The sequence below is a fragment of the Oncorhynchus keta genome, unplaced genomic scaffold (assembly GCF_023373465.1).
Source record: "Oncorhynchus keta strain PuntledgeMale-10-30-2019 unplaced genomic scaffold, Oket_V2 Un_contig_762_pilon_pilon, whole genome shotgun sequence".
NCBI lineage: Eukaryota > Metazoa > Chordata > Actinopteri > Salmoniformes > Salmonidae > Oncorhynchus > Oncorhynchus keta.
Window position 1 is genome coordinate 28,621 of NW_026289577.1, and position 20,540 is coordinate 49,160.

The following is a 20,540-nucleotide window of genomic DNA, read 5'->3' on the forward strand; positions in this document are numbered from 1 at the left end:
TACTACCTATACCCATTCTTACTACCTATACCTATTCATACTACCTATACCTATTCATACTACCTATACCTATTCATACTACCTATACCCATTCTTACTACCTATACCTATTCATACTACCTATACCTATTCATACTACCTATACCCATTCATACTACCTATACCCATTCATACTACCTATACCTATTCATACTACCTATACCTATACCTATTCATACTACCTATACCTATTCATACTACCCTGCTGTCCATTAAATATGTGTCTTTAAGATGGCAGGTCGGTCTGTGTCTCCATGTGTCATTGTCTGCACTGATGACCAGTCCAGTGTGATTCTTTAAGATGGCAGGTAGGTCTGTGACATTTTCTTGTTTCCCGTTTAGCATTTTCTGTTCTCTTTTTGTTTCTAGAGGTTTTGTCAAATGTGCATTTTCTTACCACAGGCTGGACAATCCATGTCCTTACCTCAGCATGTCTGATGTCCCACCTTGCCACAGTGGAAGCATGTGACTTGATTTCCCGTCTCTGATTTTCAGTTGAAACACTGTGCACTTATTTTTTTTTGTGATCAACTTAATATTTATTTTAAAGGAAAACAGATAAGAACAAATAGCAGCAGGAATGGTTATACCGCTAGAGACACAATACTGTTAATATATATATATATATGTATGTTTATATATACAGAGGGGGAAAAAAGTATTTAGTCAGCCACCAATTGTGCAAGTTCTCCCACTTAAAAAGATGAGAGGCCTGTAATTTTCATCATAGGTACACTTCAACTATGACAGACAAAATGAGAAGAAAAATCCAGAAAATCATACTTATTTTCCACCATAATTTGCAAAGAAATTAATATAAAATCCTACAATGTCTGTCTGTCATTTGGAGTATATATATATCAGTGTGTTATGTAAACCAGTTATTGCAGGGAAATACAAAAATATAATTAACCACATATACAATCACTCACCTGGGACCAACCCAATCCACCCTCCAACCCTCCTGGGAACCCCCCAACCCACACTCCAACCCCTCCTGGGAACACTCCAACCCACCCTCCAACCCCTCCTGGGACCACTCCAACCCACCCTCCAACCCCTCCTGGGACCACTCCAACCCCTCCTGGGACCACTCCAACCCCTCCTGGGACCACTCCAACTCACCCTCCAACCCCTACTGGGACCACTCCAACCCCTCCTGGGACCACTCCAACCCACCCTCCAACCCCTCCTGGGACCACTCCAACCCACCCTCCAACCCCTACTGGGACCACCCCAACCCACCCTCCAACCCCTCCTGGGACCACTCCAACCCACCCTCCAACCCCTACTGGGACCACTCCAACCCCTCCTGGGACCACTCCAACCCACCCTCCAACCCCTCCTGGGACCACCCCAACCCACCCTCCAACCCCTCCTGGGACCACTCCAACCCACCCTCCAACCCCTCCTGGGACCACTCCAACTCACCCTCCAACCCCTACTGGGACCACTCCAACCCCTCCTGGGACCACTCCAACCCCTCCTGGGACCACTCCAATCCTACTGGGACCACTCCAACCCACCCTCCAACCCCTACTGGGACCACTCCAACCCCTACTGGGACCACTCCAACCCCTCCTGGGACCACTCCAAACCTACTGGGACCACTCCAACCCACCTTCCAACACCTCCTGGACCACCCCAACCAACCCTCCAACCCTACTGGGACCACTCCAATCCTACTGGGACCACTCCAACCCACCCAACCATTCAATTAAATACTAAATGAAGTTGTGATAAAATCTGTTGAATAAAAAACACACTTTATGGTTTCAGCTGCAGAGAACCAGTTGTCAATTGTTGTTTGGCCCCAAAGATCCCAGCAGTGGATGGTTGTTAATAAATTATATCTATAAAAGTGCTGATCCAATGAGGTGAGGTGGTGCCATCTTAGTTCCAACATCATTTTAGCTGCTGTCAAACCTGACAACAATAATCTTATTTTATGTAATGATAGTGGTGAATTATCATTAATTCATGTAATTCATTAAATAATAAGAGACAATAGATGCAAAGCTGCCGCAGCATAACAAAAACACATCATGGCCTGACCTGGTCTGTGGGTGTGTCCCAATTATATCACCTTCCTCCTGAACTGTACACTCGTTCACTACTTTACCCACAAATCTAAAATAATTGGATTCATATTTTATATTGGTAAAATAATCTAGCCAGCTGTCTAACCTTGTAGTAATCATGCTCAAATTACTGACTGGGGGGCCCCCATTTAATTTTGTAGGTCACTCTCAGATACTGAGAAGAGGACAGAACAGCCTCCTGACTGGTATAAAGGATTCCAATGTGTCCTATTATCAATTAGGGATGTAGAATTCAAATATAGATGGAAGATAAGCCTAGAAGTAGTGGCAGACAGTGGCAGGTAGCACGAGTTGTTCTTTGTCAGTTGTTTCAATAATGAAGTCTTCCTCTGTGCTAAACATGTTTTCTTGTCTTGTGTGGAGGTGAACCAGGCGTCCAGCAGCTTCTTGCTGTAGTAGATCTGCCAGCCGTGCACCTGCACCACCATCACCATCACCAGGTACATGACGGACACAGCAGAGAAGACGAAGATGAAGCGGTACAGCTGTTTGGCCTCCGGGAACGTCTCCATACCCCCGTAGATGAGCGGCACTATGCAGAAGAGGCCTGATCATGGAGATCACCAGGAAGCTGATGCTGTTTCTGGGCAGGGCCATGAAGCTGCAGAGGGAGGGGATGATACTGAGCAGATAGGGGTACTCCCACTGGTAGGGTGCAGCCACCACAATGTGGGACACCAGGTTCAGCTGGCTCATCGTCAACTGGGCGGCTTAGAGGAGCCAGATCTTGTGCACATTAAAAAGATCACGTCAGCCCTTCTCTGACTGTTACCAGTCAGTGTCTATCCTGAGACCCTCCACTATTACCAGTCAGTGTCTATCCTGAGACCCTCCACTATTACCAGTCAGTGTCTATCCTGAGACCCTCCACTGTTACCAGTCAGTGTCTATCCTGAGACCCTCCACTATTACCAGTCAGTGTCTATCCTGAGACCCTCCACTGTTACCAGTCAGTGTCTATCCTGAGACCCTCCACTATTACCAGTCAGTGTCTATCCTGAGACCCTCCACTATTACCAGTCAGTGTCTATCCTGAGACCCTCCACTGTTACCAGTCAGTGTCTATCCTGAGACCCTCCACTATTACCAGTCAGTGTCTATCCTGAGACCCTCCACTATTACCAGTCAGTGTCTATCCTGAGACCCTCCACTATTACCAGTCAGTGTCTATCCTGAGACCCTCCACTGTTACCAGTCAGTGTCTATCCTGAGACCCTCCACTATTACCAGTCAGTGTCTATCCTGAGACCCTCCACTATTACCAGTCAGTGTCTATCCTGAGACCCTCCACTATTACCAGTCAGTGTCTATCCTGAGACCCTCCACTGTTACCAGTCAGTGTCTATCCTGAGACCCTTCACTATTACCAGTCAGTGTCTATCCTGAGACCCTCCACTATTACCAGTCAGTGTCTATCCTGAGACCCTCCACTATTACCAGTCAGTGTCTATCCTGAGACCCTCCACTATTACCAGTCAGTGTCTATCCTGAGACCCTCCACTATTACCAGTCAGTGTCTATCCTGAGACCCTCCACTATTACCAGTCAGTGTCTATCCTGAGACCCTCCACTATTACCAGTCAGTGTCTATCCTGAGACCCTCCACTATTACCAGTCAGTGTCTATCCTGAGACCCTCCACTGTTACCAGTCAGTGTCTATCCTGAGACCCTCCACTATTACCAGTCAGTGTCTATCCTGAGACCCTCCACTATTACCAGTCAGTGTCTATCCTGAGACCCTCCACTGTTACCAGTCAGTGTCTATCCTGAGACCCTCCACTATTACCAGTCAGTGTCTATCCTGAGACCCTCCACTATTACCAGTCAGTGTCTATCCTGAGACCCTTCACTATTACCAGTCAGTGTCTATCCTGAGACCCTCCACTGTTACCAGTCAGTGTCTATCCTGAGACCCTCCACTATTACCAGTCAGTGTCTATCCTGAGACCCTCCACTATTACCAGTCAGTGTCTTTCCTGAGACCCTCCACTATTACCAGTCAGTGTCTATCCTGAGACCCTCCACTATTACCAGTCAGTGTCTATCCTGAGACCCTCCACTATTACCAGTCAGTGTCTATCCTGAGACCCTCCACTGTTACCAGTCAGTGTCTATCCTGAGACCCTCCACTATTACCAGTCAGTGTCTATCCTGAGACCCTCCACTATTACCAGTCAGTGTCTATCCTGAGACCCTCCACTGTTACCAGTCAGTGTCTATCCTGAGACCCTCCACTAATGTTAAACATCTGACTGAGATGTGATCTCTGACTCTAACTGACTCATGTATAATAGAAGTATTCAGTCTGTCTCTATGTTCAGTCCAACCAAGGTGCACGGCCCTAATGAAAGCTCCAAGGCTGAACTCATTGTTTTTAATACTAAATAAACACGTTTTATTGAAATGTCACTTGTTTCCCTATAATAGAGGGCAGAATGTATAGCAGTTCTTTATCCCCTATATGAACCTTATGAAACAAATGAACTTTGAATTCTTTAAATTAGACATAAGTGAATATGCTAAAAGTGTTTTCATAAACATCTCTACCTATCTAAGTGTTTTCATAAACATCTCTACCTATCTAATAGTGTTTTCATAAACATCTCTACCTATCTAAGTGTGTTTTCATAAACATCTCTACCTATCTGAATGTGTTTTCATAAACATCTCTACCTATCTGAATGTGTTTTCATAAACATCTCTACCTATCTAATAGTGTTTTCATAAACATCTCTAGCTATCTAATAGTGTTTTCATAAACATCTCTACCTATCTAATAGTGTTTTCATAAACATCTCTAGCTATCTAATAGTGTTTTCATAAACATCTCTACCTATCTAATAGTGTTTTCATAAACATCTCTACCTATCTAATAGTGTTTTCATAAACATCTCTACCTATCTAAGTGTGTTTTCATAAACATCTCTACCTATCTAATAGTGTTTTCATAAACATCTCTACCTATCTAATAGTGTTTTCATAAACATCTCTACCTATCTAATAGTGTTTTCATAAACATCTCTACCTATCTAATAGTGTTTTCATAAACATCTCTACCTATCTAATAGTGTTTTCATAAACATCTCTACCTATCTAATAGTGTTTTCATAAACATCTCTACCTATCTGAATGTGTTTTCATAAACATCTCTACCTATCTAATAGTGTTTTCATAAACATCTCTACCTATCTAATGTGTTTTCATAAACATCTCTACCTATCTAATAGTGTTTTCATAAACATCTCTAGCTATCTAATAGTGTTTTCATAAACATCTCTACCTATCTAATAGTGTTTTCATAAACATCTCTAGCTATCTAATAGTGTTTTCATAAACATCTCTACCTATCTAATAGTGTTTTCATAAACATCTCTACCTATCTAATAGTGTTTTCATAAACATCTCTACCTATCTGAATGTGTTTTCATAAACATCTCTACCTATCTAATAGTGTTTTCATAAACATCTCTAGCTATCTAATAGTGTTTTCATAAACATCTCTACCTATCTAATAGTGTTTTCATAAACATCTCTACCTATCTAATAGTGTTTTCATAAACATCTCTACCTATCTAAGTGTGTTTTCATAAACATCTCTACCTATCTGAATGTGTTTTCATAAACATCTCTACCTATCTAAGTGTGTTTTCATAAACATCTCTACCTATCTAATAGTGTTTTCATAAACATCTCTACCTATCTAATAGTGTTTTCATAAACATCTCTACCTATCTGAATGTGTTTTCATAAACATCTCTACCTATCTAAGTGTGTTTTCATAAACATCTCTACCTATCTAATAGTGTTTTCATAAACATCTCTACCTATCTAATAGTGTTTTCATAAACATCTCTACCTATCTAATAGTGTTTTCATAAACATCTCTACCTATCTGAGTGTGTTTTCATAAACATCTCTACCTATCTAATAGTGTTTTCATAAACATCTCTACCTATCTGATTGTGTTTTCATAAACATCTCTACCTATCTGAATGTGTTTTCATAAACATCTCTACCTATCTAATAGTGTTTTCATAAACATCTCTACCTATCTAATAGTGTTTTCATAAACATCTCTAGCTATCTAATAGTGTTTTCATAAACATCTCTAGCTATCTAATAGTGTTTTCATAAACATCTCTACCTATCTAATAGTGTTTTCATAAACATCTCTAGCTATCTAATAGTGTTTTCATAAACATCTCTACCTATCTAATAGTGTTTTCATAAACATCTCTACCTATCTAATAGTGTTTTCATAAACATCTCTAGCTATCTAATAGTGTTTTCATAAACATCTCTACCTATCTAATAGTGTTTTCATAAACATCTCTACCTATCTAAGTGTTTTCATAAACATCTCTACCTATCTAATAGTGTTTTCATAAACATCTCTACCTATCTAATAGTGTTTTCATAAACATCTCTACCTATCTAATAGTGTTTTCATAAACATCTCTACCTATCTAATAGTGTTTTCATAAACATCTCTACCTATCTAAGTGTGTTTTCATAAACATCTCTACCTATCTAATAGTGTTTTCATAAACATCTCTACCTATCTGAATGTGTTTTCATAAACATCTCTACCTATCTAATAGTGTTTTCATAAACATCTCTACCTATCTGAATGTGTTTTCATAAACATCTCTACCTATCTAATAGTGTTTTCATAAACATCTCTAGCTATCTAATAGTGTTTTCATAAACATCTCTACCTATCTAATAGTGTTTTCATAAACATCTCTACCTATCTAATAGTGTTTTCATAAACATCTCTACCTATCTAAGTGTGTTTTCATAAACATCTCTACCTATCTAATAGTGTTTTCATAAACATCTCTACCTATCTGAATGTGTTTTCATAAACATCTCTACCTATCTAATAGTGTTTTCATAAACATCTCTACCTATCTAAGTGTGTTTTCATAAACATCTCTACCTATCTAAGTGTGTTTTCATAAACATCTCTACCTATCTAATAGTGTTTTCATAAACATCTCTACCTATCTGAATGTGTTTTCATAAACATCTCTACCTATCTAATAGTGTTTTCATAAACATCTCTACCTATCTAAGTGTGTTTTCATAAACATCTCTACCTATCTAATAGTGTTTTCATAAACATCTCTACCTATCTGAATGTGTTTTCATAAACATCTCTAGCTATCTAATAGTGTTTTCATAAACATCTCTACCTATCTAATAGTGTTTTCATAAACATCTCTACCTATCTAATAGTGTTTTCATAAACATCTCTACCTATCTAAAAGTGTTTTCATAAACATCTCTACCTATCTGAATGTGTTATCATAAACATCTCTACCTATCTAATAGTGTTTTCATAAACATCTCTACCTATCTGAATGTGTTTTCATAAACATCTCTACCTATCTAATAGTGTTTTCATAAACATCTCTAGCTATCTAATAGTGTTTTCATAAACATCTCTACCTATCTGAATGTGTTTTCATAAACATCTCTACCTATCTAATAGTGTTTTCATAAACATCTCTACCTATCTAATAGTGTTTTCATAAACATCTCTACCTATCTAATAGTGTTTTCATAAACATCTCTACCTATCTAATAGTGTTTTCATAAACATCTCTAGCTATCTAAGTGTGTTTTCATAAACATCTCTACCTATCTAATAGTGTTTTCATAAACATCTCTACCTATCTAAGTGTGTTTTCATAAACATCTCTACCTATCTGATAGTGTTTTCATAAACATCTCTACCTATCTAATAGTGTTTTCATAAACATCTCTACCTATCTAATAGTGTTTTCATAAACATCTCTACCTATCTAATAGTGTTTTCATAAACATCTCTACCTATCTGAATGTGTTTTCATAAACATCTCTACCTATCTAATAGTGTTTTCATAAACATCTCTACCTATCTAAGTGTGTTTTCATAAACATCTCTACCTATCTAAGTGTGTTTTCATAAACATCTCTACCTATCTAATAGTGTTTTCATAAACATCTCTACCTATCTGAATGTGTTTTCATAAACATCTCTACCTATCTAAGTGTGTTTTCATAAACATCTCTACCTATCTAAATGTGTTTTCATAAACATCTCTACCTATCTAATAGTGTTTTCATAAACATCTCTACCTATCTAAGTGTGTTTTCATAAACATCTCTACCTATCTAATAGTGTTTTCATAAACATCTCTACCTATCTAATAGTGTTTTCATAAACATCTCTACCTATCTAATAGTGTTTTCATAAACATCTCTAGCTATCTAATAGTGTTTTCATAAACATCTCTACCTATCTGAATGTGTTATCATAAACATCTCTACCTATCTAATAGTGTTTTCATAAACATCTCTACCTATCTGAATGTGTTTTCATAAACATCTCTACCTATCTAATAGTGTTTTCATAAACATCTCTAGCTATCTAATAGTGTTTTCATAAACATCTCTACCTATCTGAATGTGTTTTCATAAACATCTCTACCTATCTAATAGTGTTTTCATAAACATCTCTACCTATCTAATAGTGTTTTCATAAACATCTCTAGCTATCTAAGTGTGTTTTCATAAACATCTCTACCTATCTAATAGTGTTTTCATAAACATCTCTACCTATCTAAGTGTGTTTTCATAAACATCTCTACCTATCTAATAGTGTTTTCATAAACATCTCTACCTATCTAAGTGTGTTTTCATAAACATCTCTACCTATCTGATAGTGTTTTCATAAACATCTCTACCTATCTAAGTGTGTTTTCATAAACATCTCTACCTATCTAATAGTGTTTTCATAAACATCTCTACCTATCTGATAGTGTTTTCATAAACATCTCTACCTATCTAATAGTGTTTTCATAAACATCTCTACCTATCTAAGTGTGTTTTCATAAACATCTCTACCTATCTAATAGTGTTTTCATAAACATCTCTACCTATCTAAGTGTGTTTTCATAAACATCTCTACCTATCTGAATGTGTTTTCATAAACATCTCTACCTATCTAATAGTGTTTTCATAAACATCTCTACCTATCTAATAGTGTTTTCATAAACATCTCTACCTATCTAATAGTGTTTTCATAAACATCTCTACCTATCTAATAGTGTTTTCATAAACATCTCTACCTATCTAATAGTGTTTTCATAAACATCTCTACCTATCTAAGTGTGTTTTCATAAACATCTCTACCTATCTGAATGTGTTTTCATAAACATCTCTACCTATCTAATAGTGTTTTCATAAACATCTCTACCTATCTAATAGTGTTTTCATAAACATCTCTACCTATCTAATAGTGTTTTCATAAACATCTCTACCTATCTAAGTGTGTTTTCATAAACATCTCTACCTATCTGAATGTGTTTTCATAAACATCTCTACCTATCTGAATGTGTTTTCATAAACATCTCTACCTATCTAATAGTGTTTTCATAAACATCTCTACCTATCTAATAGTGTTTTCATAAACATCTCTACCTATCTAATAGTGTTTTCATAAACATCTCTACCTATCTAAGTGTGTTTTCATAAACATCTCTACCTATCTAATAGTGTTTTCATAAACATCTCTACCTATCTAAGTGTGTTTTCATAAACATCTCTACCTATCTGAATGTGTTTTAATAAACATCTCTACCTATCTAATAGTGTTTTCATAAACATCTCTACCTATCTAATAGTGTTTTCATAAACATCTCTACCTATCTAAGTGTGTTTTCATAAACATCTCTACCTATCTAAGTGTGTTTTCATAAACATCTCTACCTATCTAAGTGTGTTTTCATAAACATCTCTACCTATCTGAATGTGTTTTCATAAACATCTCTACCTATCTAATAGTGTTTTCATAAACATCTCTACCTATCTAAGTGTGTTTTCATAAACATCTCTACCTATCTGAATGTGTTTTCATAAACATCTCTACCTATCTGAATGTGTTTTCATAAACATCTCTACCTATCTAATAGTGTTTTCATAAACATCTCTACCTATCTAATAGTGTTTTCATAAACATCTCTACCTATCTAATAGTGTTTTCATAAACATCTCTACCTATCTAATAGTGTTTTCATAAACATCTCTACCTATCTAATAGTGTTTTCATAAACATCTCTACCTATCTAATAGTGTTTTCATAAACATCTCTACCTATCTAAGTGTGTTTTCATAAACATCTCTACCTATCTAATAGTGTTTTCATAAACATCTCTACCTATCTAATAGTGTTTTCATAAACATCTCTACCTATCTAATAGTGTTTTCATAAACATCTCTACCTATCTAATAGTGTTTTCATAAACATCTCTACCTATCTAAGTGTGTTTTCATAAACATCTCTACCTATCTGAATGTGTTTTCATAAACATCTCTACCTATCTAAGTGTGTTTTCATAAACATCTCTACCTATCTAATAGTGTTTTCATAAACATCTCTACCTATCTAATAGTGTTTTCATAAACATCTCTACCTATCTGAATGTGTTTTCATAAACATCTCTACCTATCTAAGTGTGTTTTCATAAACATCTCTACCTATCTAATAGTGTTTTCATAAACATCTCTACCTATCTAAGTGTGTTTTCATAAACATCTCTACCTATCTAATAGTGTTTTCATAAACATCTCTACCTATCTGAATGTGTTTTCATAAACATCTCTACCTATCTAATAGTGTTTTCATAAACATCTCTAGCTATCTAATAGTGTTTTCATAAACATCTCTACCTATCTGAATGTGTTTTCATAAACATCTCTACCTATCTAATAGTGTTTTCATAAACATCTCTACCTATCTAATAGTGTTTTCATAAACATCTCTACCTATCTAATAGTGTTTTCATAAACATCTCTAGCTATCTAATAGTGTTTTCATAAACATCTCTACCTATCTAATAGTGTTTTCATAAACATCTCTAGCTATCTAATAGTGTTTTCATAAACATCTCTACCTATCTAATAGTGTTTTCATAAACATCTCTACCTATCTAATAGTGTTTTCATAAACATCTCTAGCTATCTAATAGTGTTTTCATAAACATCTCTGGCTATCTGAATGTGTTTTCATAAACATCTCTACCTATCTAAGTGTTTTCATAAACATCTCTACCTATCTAATAGTGTTTTCATAAACATCTCTACCTATCTAATAGTGTTTTCATAAACATCTCTACCTATCTAATAGTGTTTTCATAAACATCTCTACCTATCTAATAGTGTTTTCATAAACATCTCTACCTATCTAAGTGTGTTTTCATAAACATCTCTACCTATCTAAATGTGTTTTCATAAACATCTCTACCTATCTGAATGTGTTTTCATAAACATCTCTACCTATCTAATAGTGTTTTCATAAACATCTCTACCTATCTGAATGTGTTTTCATAAACATCTCTACCTATCTAATAGTGTTTTCATAAACATCTCTAGCTATCTAATAGTGTTTTCATAAACATCTCTACCTATCTAATAGTGTTTTCATAAACATCTCTACCTATCTAATAGTGTTTTCATAAACATCTCTACCTATCTAATAGTGTTTTCATAAACATCTCTACCTATCTAATAGTGTTTTCATAAACATCTCTACCTATCTGAATGTGTTTTCATAAACATCTCTACCTATCTAATAGTGCTTTCATAAACATCTCTACCTATCTGAATGTGTTTTCATAAACATCTCTACCTATCTAAGTGTGTTTTCATAAACATCTCTACCTATCTAATAGTGTTTTCATAAACATCTCTACCTATCTGAATGTGTTTTCATAAACATCTCTACCTATCTAAGTGTGTTTTCATAAACATCTCTAGCTATCTAATAGTGTTTTCATAAACATCTCTACCTATCTAATAGTGTTTTCATAAACATCTCTACCTATCTAATAGTGTTTTCATAAACATCTCTACCTATCTGAATGTGTTTTCATAAACATCTCTACCTATCTAATAGTGTTTTCATAAACATCTCTAGCTATCTAATAGTGTTTTCATAAACATCTCTACCTATCTGAATGTGTTTTCATAAACATCTCTACCTATCTGAATGTGTTTTCATAAACATCTCTACCTATCTAATAGTGCTTTCATAAACATCTCTACCTATCTAATAGTGTTTTCATAAACATCTCTACCTATCTAATAGTGTTTTCATAAACATCTCTACCTATCTGAATGTGTTTTCATAAACATCTCTACCTATCTAATAGTGTTTTCATAAACATCTCTACCTATCTAATAGTGTTTTCATAAACATCTATCTGAATGTGTTTTACTACCTATCTAATAGTGTTTTCATAAACATCTCTACCTATCTAATAGTGTTTTCATAAACATCTCTAGCTATCTAAGTGTGTTTTCATAAACATCTCTACCTATCTAATAGTGTTTTCATAAACATCTCTACCTATCTAAGTGTGTTTTCATAAACATCTCTACCTATCTAATAGTGTTTTCATAAACATCTCTACCTATCTAAGTGTGTTTTCATAAACATCTCTACCTATCTAATAGTGTTTTCATAAACATCTCTACCTATCTAATAGTGTTTTCATAAACATCTCTACCTATCTAAGTGTGTTTTCATAAACATCTCTACCTATCTGAATGTGTTTTCATAAACATCTCTACCTATCTAATAGTGTTTTCATAAACATCTCTACCTATCTAATAGTGTTTTCATAAACATCTCTACCTATCTAATAGTGTTTTCATAAACATCTCTACCTATCTAATAGTGTTTTCATAAACATCTCTACCTATCTAATAGTGTTTTCATAAACATCTCTACCTATCTAAGTGTGTTTTCATAAACATCTCTACCTATCTGAATGTGTTTTCATAAACATCTCTACCTATCTAATAGTGTTTTCATAAACATCTCTACCTATCTAATAGTGTTTTCATAAACATCTCTACCTATCTAATAGTGTTTTCATAAACATCTCTACCTATCTAAGTGTGTTTTCATAAACATCTCTACCTATCTAATAGTGTTTTCATAAACATCTCTACCTATCTGAATGTGTTTTCATAAACATCTCTAGCTATCTAATAGTGTTTTCATAAACATCTCTACCTATCTAATAGTGTTTTCATAAACATCTCTACCTATCTAATAGTGTTTTCATAAACATCTCTACCTATCTAAGTGTGTTTTCATAAACATCTCTACCTATCTAAGTGTGTTTTCATAAACATCTCTACCTATCTAAGTGTGTTTTCATAAACATCTCTACCTATCTGAATGTGTTTTCATAAACATCTCTACCTATCTAATAGTGTTTTCATAAACATCTCTACCTATCTAATAGTGTTTTCATAAACATCTCTACCTATCTAAGTGTGTTTTCATAAACATCTCTACCTATCTAATTGTGTTTTCATAAACATCTCTACCTATCTGAATGTGTTTTCATAAACATCTCTACCTATCTGAATGTGTTTTCATAAACATCTCTACCTATCTAATAGTGTTTTCATAAACATCTCTACCTATCTAAGTGTGTTTTCATAAACATCTCTACCTATCTAAGTGTGTTTTCATAAACATCTCTACCTATCTAATAGTGTTTTCATAAACATCTCTACCTATCTGAATGTGTTTTCATAAACATCTCTACCTATCTAATAGTGTTTTCATAAACATCTCTACCTATCTGAATGTGTTTTCATAAACATCTCTACCTATCTGAATGTGTTTTCATAAACATCTCTACCTATCTAATAGTGTTTTCATAAACATCTCTACCTATCTAAGTGTGTTTTCATAAACATCTCTACCTATCTAATAGTGTTTTCATAAACATCTCTACCTATCTGAATGTGTTTTCATAAACATCTCTACCTATCTGAATGTGTTTTCATAAACATCTCTACCTATCTAAGTGTGTTTTCATAAACATCTCTACCTATCTGAATGTGTTTTCATAAACATCTCTACCTATCTAATAGTGTTTTCATAAACATCTCTACCTATCTGAATGTGTTTTCATAAACATCTCTACCTATCTAATAGTGTTTTCATAAACATCTCTACCTATCTAATGTGTTTTCATAAACATCTCTACCTATCTGAATGTGTTTTCATAAACATCTCTACCTATCTGCACATTAATGAGGAAGACTGGTGAACAGTTTGGATGGAAAGTTAAACCTCCATCAGAAACACCCTTCAGAGGAAGACTACTGGCTCCACCACATGGCAGTTGAAGGTCAACACAGAGGACACTGCGTCAAAATCAAACCAAATTTTACTTGTCACATACTTCGTAAACCAGAGGTGTGGACTAATAGTGAAATGCTGATTTATGGGTCATTTTCCAACAATGCAGAGTTAAATATCAACAGTAGAAATAGTGACAGAAGGAAGAAATACACAGTGTCCTGTTAGGGAGTGTCCTGTATACTTCAATGCATTGAGACTTACTAACGGTGGGAATGTGCTACTTCGCTGGGTAACAGAGGATTGCAAAAAGCCGTGAACTTTCAATAAAAACCCTGTTTTTAGATATTAACTGTCATATACAGTGACAATACCTGTTGAGGTAGAGATAAACCACATCAATATGGAAATAAGAATTAGTATGAACTGCACACAGAGGCGACACGACATTCAGGGCAGGTGGGGTCACACATCTCTAGCAACAAAACAAATATATTTTTTTATTTTTGGGGGTTTCCTGTTTTGCATGTTATTTTAGCATTATCACATATCAGTTTGCAAACAAATAAAACATCATTGAGTTCATAAAACCTCCATACAAACCAGGTCTCTTTAATGCTTTCTCCAGTAAGGCAGCTGTTTCAGCCTAGCTCAGTGCTTTCTGTAGTGGTGGGGCAGCAAGTGGACATATGGAGTGTAGGGGTTGGTAATGTTCAGTAGTGGTGGGGCAGCCAGTGGAAATATGGAGTGTAGGGGTTGGTAATGTTCAGTAGTGGTGGGGCAGCCAGTGGAAATATGGAGTGTAGGGGTTGGTAATGTTCTGTAGTGGTGGGGCAGCCAGTAGAAATATGGAGTGTAGGGGTTGGTAATGTTCTGTAGTGGTGGGGCAGCCAGTGGAAATATGGAGTGTAGGGGTTGGTAATGTTCTGTAGTGGTGGGGCAGCCAGTGGAAATATGGAGTGTAGGGGTTGGTAATGTTCAGTAGTGGTGGGGCAGCCAGTAGAAATATGGAGTGTAGGGGTTGGTAATGTTCAGTAGTGGTGGGGCAGCCAGTAGAAATATGGAGTGTAGGGGTTGGTAATGTTCTGTAGTGGGGGGGGCAGCCAGTAGAAATATGGAGTGTAGGGGTTGGTAATGTTCTGTAGTGGTGGGGCACCCAGTAGAAATATGGAGTGTAGGGGTTGGTAATGTTCTGTAGTGGTGGGGCAGCCAGTGGAAATATGGAGTGTAGGGGTTGGTAATGTTCTGTAGTGGTGGGGCAGCCAGGGGAAATATGGAGTGTAGGGGTTGGTAATGTTCAGTAGTGGTGGGGCAGCCAGGGGAAATATGGAGTGTAGGGGTTGGTAATGTTCTGTAGTGGTGGGGCAGCCAGTGGAAATATGGAGTGTAGGGGTTGGTAATGTTCTGTAGTGGTGGGGCAGCCAGGGGGAAATATGGTGTGTAGGGGTTGGTAATGTTCTGTAGTGGTGGGGCAGCAAGTGGAAATATGGAGTGTAGGGGTTGGTAATGTTCTGTAGTGGTGGGGCAGCCAGTAGAAATATGGAGTGTAGGGGTTGGTCATGTTCTGTAGTGGTGGGGCAGCCAGTAGAAATATGGAGTGTAGGGGTTGGTAATGTTCTGTAGTGGTGGGGCAGCAAGTGGACATATGGAGTGTAGGGGTTGGTAATGTTCTGTAGTGGTGGGGCAGCAAGTGGACATATGGAGTGTAGGGGTTGGTAATGTTCAGTAGTGGTGGGGCAGCCATGGGGAAATATGGAGTGTAGGGGTTGGTCATGTTCTGTAGTGGTGGGGCAGCCAGTGGAAATATGGAGTGTAGGGGTTGGTCATGTTCTGTAGTGGTGGGGCAGCCAGTGGAAATATGGAGTGTAGGGGTTGGTCATGTTCTGTAGTGGTGGGGCAGCCAGTGGAAATATGGAGTGTAGGGGTTGGTCATGTTCTGTAGTGGTGGGGCAGCCAGTAGACATATGGAGTGTAGGGGTTGGTAATGTTCTGTAGTGGTGGGGCAGCCAGGGGGAAATATGGAGTGTAGGGGTTGGTCATGTTCTGTAGTGGTGGGGCAGCCAGTGGAAATATGGAGTGTAGGGGTTGGTCATGTTCTGTAGTGGTGGGGCAGCCAGTGGAAATATGGAGTGTAGGGGTTGGTAATGTTCTGTAGTGGTGGGGCAGCCAGTAGAAATATGGAGTGTAGGGGTTGGTAATGTTCAGTAGTGGTGGGGCAGCCAGTAGAAATATGGAGTGTAGGGGTTGGTAATGTTCTGTAGTGGTGGGGCAGCCAGTAGAAATATGGAGTGTAGGGGTTGGTAATGTTCAGTAGTGGTGGGGCAGCCAGTAGAAATATGGAGTGTAGGGGTTGGTCATGTTCTGTAGTGGGGGGGCAGCCAGTGGAAATATGGAGTGTAGGGGTTGGTCATGTTCTGTAGTGGGGGGCAGCCAGTGGAAATATGGAGTGTAGGGGTTGGTAATGTTCTGTAGTGGGGGGCAGCCAGTGGAAATATGGAGTGTAGGGGTTGGTAATGTTCTGTAGTGGGGGGCAGCCAGTGGAAATATGGAGTGTAGGGGTTGGTCATGTTCTGTAGTGGGGGGCAGCCAGTGGAAATATGGAGTGTAGGGGTTGGTAATGTTCTGTAGTGGTGGGGCAGCAAGTGGAAATATGGAGTGTAGGGGTTGGTAATGTTCTGTAGTGGTGGGGCAGCCAGGGGGAAATATGGAGTGTAGGGGTTGGTCATGTTCTCTAGTTGCGCTGTGATTGGCTCAGTGTATTGTCACTCATGGTCACACTATGTCACTGCCAAATCTAAGAGTGGAGCCAGAAAAATTCAAGCTCCTTGGGTGCTGCCATAGTTAAATTAGAATTGCCCATCCAAGAAGGCTCAAGGTCATTGGCCATAGATAAAATGACATCAAATCACGTTATATCTACAGTAGCTTTGATTGGACTGATCATGTCACCATCATACATTACATTACATTTACATTTAAGTCATTTAGCAGACGCTCTTATCCAGAGCGACTTACAAATACCTTCATAATCTTAGCTAGTTGTCATCATCATGAATCACGTCGACAATCTACTGGCAAATCCGTTTTAATCTTTGTCATATGAAGAGAAATCATAGATACGAGTCAGTGCTCATCGGCCATTGAACAGAAAGATTACACAACAAGTTGGAAATCGCAAATTCAGCCATGAGTGGTTGGAAGAAATCAGTGTCTATCTGCAAGCATTGCAAAGCAAAGCAATCACTCAGTGGAGTGGGTGTGGTCACAATTCTCGGTTTTCAGGGTCTCTTTTCCAAGCTGCTTGTGGAGATGGGTGATCAAATCCATGGATCTGCTTGTGGAGATGGGTGATCAGATCAATGGAGCTGCTTGTGGAGATGGGTGATCAGATCCATGGATCTGCTTGTGGAGATGGGTGATCAGATCCATGGAGCTGCTTGTGGAGATGGGTGATCAGATCCATGGATCTGCTTGTGCAGATGGGTGATCAGATCCATGGAGCTGCTTGTGGAGATGGGTGATCAGATCCATGGAGCTGCTTGTGCAGATGGGTGATCAGATCCATGGATCTGCTTGTGCAGATGGGTGATCAGATCCATGGAGCTGCTTGTGGAGATGGGTGATCAGATCCATGGAGCTGCTTGTGCAGATGGGTGATCAGATCCATGGAGCTGCTTGTGCAGATGGGTGATCAGATCCATGGATCTGCTTGTGGAGATGGGTGATCAGATCCATGGAGCTGCTTGTGGAGATGGGTGATCAGATCCATGGATCTGCTTGTGCAGATGGGTGATCAGATCCATGGAGCTGCTTGTGGAGATGGGTGATCAGCTCAATGGAGCTGCTTGTGCAGATGGGTGAACATTGCGGCATTCTGAAGGAGAACATCTACATGTTCATCATTCCAGGTTATCCAACATCATTCTGCGGATCAGACTGTCTGTGTCTCTTTGCCAAGTATCCACCAAGTTGCGTAAACACATTGCCACGATGTCTACAGTACTCAACTTAAATGACACTGACATGGACCAGCTAGCAGATTTCCTGGGACACGATACACGGATACACAGGAAATATTACAGGTTACCAGAGGGAACACTTCAGCTGGTAAAAATCACCAAAGTCCTCATGGTGATGGAGCAGGGATGGCTAAACTACTTCAAGGGTAAAGGTCTGGACCAGATCAACATCAGTCCAACAGGGAAGGTTAAACTAATTCAAGGGTAAAGGTCTGGACCAGATCAACATCAGACCAACAGGTATGTAAATAAAGTTGTATCTGAAACTCTTTGGGAAAGGCTTAGCGCTAGCGCCCGGCCTTCGCCAACATCCGGGGGAAACTGCAGAGTGTGAAATTCAAAAACAGAAATACTCTATAAAAATGCATAAAACATACACGTGTTATACGTCAGTTTAAAGATAAACTTCTTGTTAATCCAGTTAAATAATCAATATTTCAACCGGACAATACCGTTGCCAAGATAAAGGAAAAATAACGTAAGGTTCGCTCTCGGTTACGCGCGTCAAACAGGTCTTGGACTTTTCACAGTCCACTCATTGAAAGTGGTCATTCTCCCTCGTTTTTAAGAATAAAAGCCTGAAACAATGTCTAGAGACTGTTCACAACTAGTGGAAGCCATAGGGATCGCGATCTGGTTCATAACCCTTTATATATATTCAATGGAAAACCAGCCATTTAAAAAAAATGGCACTTCCTAGATGGATTTTCCTCAGGTTTTCGCCTGCCATATCAGTTCTGTTATACTCACAGACATTACTTTAACAGTTTTTAAATCTTGTGTTTTCTATTCAAATCTACCAATTATATGCATATCCTAGCTTCTGGGCCTTAGTAACAGGCAGTTTACTTCAGGCTTTTCATCCAGCTGTGAAAATACTGTAACAATCTCATGGTGACTTCTTCTGACCAACCTGCCTATTTCTCCCTCCCTGCTAACAGACAGTATTGCTTGTATTTCAGAGTTTGTTGAGCCAGAGGAAGAGAGTGATACAGACTTCACCGAAGACACTCCTGGAAGGTTGTGTGAGCCACAAGGTAAACATGTAGATGTGGAATGAAAGAATTTAAGGCACAGATGGTTTTAGGAACCTCTTTAATTCTCACTTTCAGCCATAACATATTAATTAATGACACACAAATACCCTTTGAGCAGACAGTTAAATAGATACTGTATGTGCAAACAGCATGTCGTAGGATTTCAGTAGTGACCAGTGGAATGTGGTATAAATGTATTTCCCTTGGCTCTAGAGATGATACGGGAGGCAATGGCAGGAAGATCAGTAAAGAAACCTGCCCAGATACATCTTATTGATGTGTTTGTTCCTTGAGCAAAACACTGAATCCTATTTGCTCTGGATAAGAGTGTCTACTAAAATGTAAAAATAATTTAGTATCCAGTTATAATACATGATTTTAGTTTAGTATCCAGTTATAACACATGACTTTAGTTTAGTATCCAGCTATAACACATGACTTTAGTTTAATATCCAGTTATAACACATGACTTTAGTTTAATATCCAGTTATAACACATGACTTTAGTTTAGTATCCAGTTATAACACATGACTTTAGTTTAGTATCCAGTTATAACACATGACTTTAGTTTAGCAACAAAATAACATGTATAGAACATGTATGGACATGTGTTTAAATGAGGCCTAACTGAGTGTTTCAGGAGCTTCAGGAGAACAACACAACAGACAGACAGTTCTGCAGGTACGACATATGAGTAGACAGTTTAATGGATCCTGTATATGCAAGCATCATAGCATACCAGTGATGATACGGAAGGCAGTGGCAGGAAGATCAGGTTAGAAACCTGCCTAGATAAATTGACTGATTTGGTGTTCCTGTCTCCACTTGTCTCTTTAGTCTCTGCTATTCGGAAATGTCTGCATGCTTTTCCAGCACTTTTTCATGTCAACATAGTTTAACACCAGATTGCTGACTAACACCAAAATGGTTCGTATGGACATATTAGTCCTTGTGTGTATCCTGTGGTCTGGGAATTAGAGGGGTTAACACTTCCTGCCAAGCCACATATTTAAACTCTATTCTTCAGTAGGTGCTACTCGAGAGCGGCGAGACTCAGAGCAAACTAGTATTGTAAAGGGATAATCCCTATGGAACACCTGCCAACATCATCTGTGTGCTTACAGTTGCTCATAGTCCCTCTTTTTCTAAACGTGTTGGGAGAATGAATCTTCAGTCACCGATATGTCA

General features: G+C 37.9%; 1 pseudogene; it reads right to left on the reverse strand.

Moving 5' to 3' along the window:
• Positions 1 to 1,522: 1,522 nt before the first annotated feature.
• On the reverse strand, positions 1,523 to 4,511 carry LOC127926475 (protein jagunal homolog 1-B-like; annotated as a pseudogene).
• Between the last annotated feature and the right edge of the window lie 16,029 nt (positions 4,512 to 20,540).